Below are 4,614 nucleotides of genomic sequence, written 5' to 3' on the forward strand. Positions count from 1 at the left end.
CCTAATCAAAAAACTTAAATTTATTAGTTAAAACATTTTTAAGGTAAAAAAAAAACAAAATAAAATTTTTCTGAAAAAAAAAAAAAAAAGTCAGGTGAGGCTCTAGGAAAAGTATCTGGCCAGATCCTGGGCTCCTGATGCTCAGATTTCAGCTGCTAACGTATGTAAATGATCCCATCCAGGGGCCCAGCTGTTGTACACTGAAATGTGCTGATGAAACTAAATTGGGATTCTAGAGAACACAAATCAAATTGTAAGCAAAATTACTGAAATATACCAGCCATCCTTTGAAGCATTATAGGCCAACCCAAGAGAAATGACTAATGGATAATAATACACAGTCCTGACAGGAATCATAAGCTAGGAAGGAAGTTGCATGTAAAATAATAATAAAGAATATTAAATTGCCACTAGGCCCTGCCAGAGACAAATGAAATCAGAACAGATTCTCACCACCAGTCACTTACTCAGTCCCTTTAAATATGTCCCAGACAAAGAATGCTTTTGCTCATATTCCCTTTCTACTAGAAAGGAAGGTTTTCTTAGATCTGGAAAAGGCAAAAAAGAGATGCCCCACCAAAAAGAAGGCCATCAGGGGCACTATACTGCCCAGCCCATTGTCTTTCCTTGGGCAACAGGCTGCCTTTACCAGCTACCTGTAGAGAAAAGTATGCACTTTCCAGCCGGGTGGCTCACACCTGTAATCCCAGCACTTTGGGAGGCCAAGGCAGGCGAGTCACGAGGTCAAGAGATCAAGACCATTCTGGCTAACATGGTGAAACCCCGTCTCTACTAAAAATACAAAAAAAAATTAACCAGGCATGGTGGCACGCGCCTGTAGTCCCAGCTACTCGGGAGGCTGAGGCAGGAGAATTGCTTGAACCCAGGAGGCGGAGGTTGCATTGAGCCGAGATCACACCACTGCACTCCAGCCTGGTGACAGAGCAAGACTCCATCTCAAAAAAAAAAAAAAAAAAGAAAGAAAGAAAATTATGATGCACTTTCCTTGAGATATCTGTACATATATATACATATATATGCACATGCAAAATAGGACATTGTTTTTAAGTGTCTATGTAATTTATTCCTAATTTTTCATTACAAGCTAGCACCTCAGCACTTTAATTTGGGGACTCCCTGGAAGTTTGCTTCTAAACCTCAGTCATTCATCATTAATAAGAAGTGAGACCCTGCCTGCCTAGTTCTGTTTATCATCAGGATGTACGCCTTGAAGGCCCTCCGCAAAGCCACCCAGCATGTGCACCTCCCAGCCTCTGCCCACACACATCCCTGTAAAGGACAGGTAGCAAAACACCAGGGCAGAGGACAAGCAGTCCCTAATCTTAGATGGTAGCATATTTCAGAGTGCACAGTTCAAGTCACCCTGTGTCCTTCTCCTAGACTTTATTGTCCTAAGACAGCAGTTCTCAACCCTAGCTGCACATTAGAAACATCTGGGAGATGTCTTTCAACATTCGGGAAATGTCTATAAACGTATTTGAAGTCTAGAAACTTCCCCCAAACACTTGGATTTCATTGGTCTGAGATGGGACCCAGGCATCAGTATTTATTTTTAATTCTCAAAGTTACTCTCATATGCACTCAGCTTTGAGAACCAGAGTACTATCTGCTAACTTTTGTTGCATTTTAACTCCCATGACTGTTCAGACTTTCTTTCAAGTTCATCTACCCAGGCCTACCCTATTTCATCTATCTAAGGTCTCTTCTGCTTTATTTTGCTGCCTGAAGCTATGGTATTGTCTTGCTCGTCTCCAGACTTAACACAATGCCTGTCAAGAATTTCTGTTCAAGTCTATTCCAGGTCCTGGCTTCCCTGGCTATCCCCAATGGGACACTGACCAAGATTACAAAAATACCCCTGAAGAGTCTGCCCAGCCACCTGCCATTCCCCTCCTTCACTTAAACCCGTCTCAAATACGGCAATTTATAGAGTCTTTTTTTGTGCAGTGCAGTAACATTCAACACCTTGGTCCTCATTTGGGCCAAATCCCTTACAATGGCTATTTCTTTGCTCACCTGTACATCCTCCTTTCTATCATAGGGCTTCATCACTTCAGAACTGTCACCCTTTAGGGCCAAATAATTGTGGAGGCTGTCCTATTCATTAATATGATATTTAGCAGCATCCTGGTCTCTGCTCACTAGATGCCAGAAGCACCCTTCTCCCAAGTTATGACAACCAAAAATATCTCCAGACATTGCCAAATATTCCCTGGGGAGGGGGAAGAAGTTTCCAACCCTAACCATTTGAGAAGCACTGCTCTATCTCTATGGCTAGTCTCCCAAACTACTTCAAAGGGGTCATCTCCTCAGCCACCTGGCATATATATTCTTCCCAGTTTAAATTTTTACCCAAGTTTACGATTGATTACTCTAGACCATCTTCCTCCGCCTGAGTTGGCAACCTCCACCTTGGAGTCAACTTCCCAAAAGAAGCCAACACCAAAACAGCCGAGACAGACCCTCATGCCTGCAGGCTGGTGCGGATGAGCCTTAGGGGGATTCTACAGAACTTATCACATGTATGGCTTCAAGCCATACAGAATCTATTTATTCTGAAATCTCCTAAAATCATGACTGTGATTTTTCCATTTGCAGCCCATAAAGACTTTTCTTATGCTTTAAACTCTCTAAACATTAAATTAATTTATATAACAGTGACAGTGTTTAGAGACAGAGTCTCACTCTGTCGCCCAGACTAGAGTGCAGTGGTGTGATCTCGGCTCACTGCAACCTCCGCCTCCTGGTTCAAGCGATTTTCATGCCTCAGGCTCCCGAGTAGCTGGGATCACAGTTGTGAGCCACCACACCTGGCTAATACTAGAACCTTTCTTAGCATTAGAAATGCAAACTTGGTTCCTGACTCTAAATATTAATTCTTTCATTCCTTCCTCTGACTTGTGGGATGGGGATTATAATGTTCTGGCAAAGCCCTTTGAAATTCCAAATTAGGTGGAAATTCATTTCAATTCAATTTGAGCACCAACTCTTAATTATTTGAGCTAATGGAGAAGGACAAAGCACCAAAAATAGAAAATCACATAATACAAATGTAAGCACATACTGATACATACAGATCATCTCAAATTTTCAGAAATTAAAAGGTTACCGCAAGTTAGTAGACTGATTTTATTGTGTGACTCACAACTTTTCCAAATAAAGAATTGCTAATATGTTTGAGCATTATATTACTGGCATAGCATGACCAAAGGAATGACTTTCCATAGTTCCTCATTATATCTGGAGGTGATTTCAATGTTAACATTTTCTTGGCAAGTTTACACAAGAATTTTTATTCTCTTTGTAATGTTCTACGTTTTCATGCTATTGTCATTAAGTCCATATTGTTTTTTATTGTGGTAAAATATACATACCATAAAATTTGCCATTCCTACCAGTATTAAGTGTACAGTTTTATAGCATCATGTACATTCATATTGTTGTGCAACCATCACCACCACACATCTCCAGAGCTTTTATATCTTCCCCAACATCAACATTTTTAACAGATAGCCTCTCCCTTCTATTGACTAATAATCTGCCAAGCATTATTTTAAATTGATTTCCTGTAGCTCTTATTGAAATAAATGTAGCCTCCCAAAAGGATTGTTTTGAAGAATAGCATTTACAAATAGTATTAATAGACATTTTATGAAAGAAGATATGCAGGTGGCAAATAAACATATGAAAAATGCTCACCATTAATAATAGAATAGAAAGTCCAGAAATACATCCACACATTCACAGCCAACTGATTTTTGACAAAGGTACCAAGTATCTTTGAAGAAAGAATGCTGTCTTCAATAAATGTGTTGAGGAAACCAGATACTCACATGCAGAAAAATGGGATTAGGTCCTTATCCCACACCATATACAGAAAGCAACTCAAAATGGATTAAAGACAAATTTAAGACCTGAAACTGTAAAACTTCTAGAAGCATAAGGAAAACACTTTGTGACATGGGTATGGACAAAGATTTTTTGGATAAGACCTCAACACACAGGAAACTTAAGCAAAAATAGACAAATGGAATTATATCAAAATAAACAGCTTCTGCACAGTAAAGGAAACAACCAACAGATTCAAGAGACAACCTACAGAGTGGAAGAAAATATTCACAAGCTACACATCTGAGAAAGGGTTAATATACAAAATATATGAGGAACTCAATAGCAAGAAACCAAATGATTTTAAAATGGGTAAAAGACCAAAATAGACATCGACATTTCTCAAAAGAAGACATAAAAATGGCCAATGGGTATATTAGAAAATGCTCGGCATCTCTAATCATTAGGGAAATGCAAATCAAAACCACAATGAGATATCACCTCACACATTAGGATGCCTATTAGGAAAAAGACAAGAGATAAGTATTGGCAAAGGTGTGGGGAAGAGGAAACCCTTGTACACTGTTGGTGGGAATGTAAATGAGTATAGCCATTATGGAAAACAGTATGGAGATTTCTCAGAAAATTAAACATAGAACTACCATATGACCCAGCAATCTGGCTCCTGGGTATATATCCACAGGAAATGAAGTCAGTATCTCAAAGAGATATCTACACTCCCGTGTTTACTGCAGCTGTATTCAC

The sequence above is a fragment of the Gorilla gorilla genome, chromosome 14 (genome assembly GCF_029281585.2).
Source record: "Gorilla gorilla gorilla isolate KB3781 chromosome 14, NHGRI_mGorGor1-v2.1_pri, whole genome shotgun sequence".
NCBI classification, from domain to species: Eukaryota; Metazoa; Chordata; class Mammalia; order Primates; family Hominidae; genus Gorilla; species Gorilla gorilla.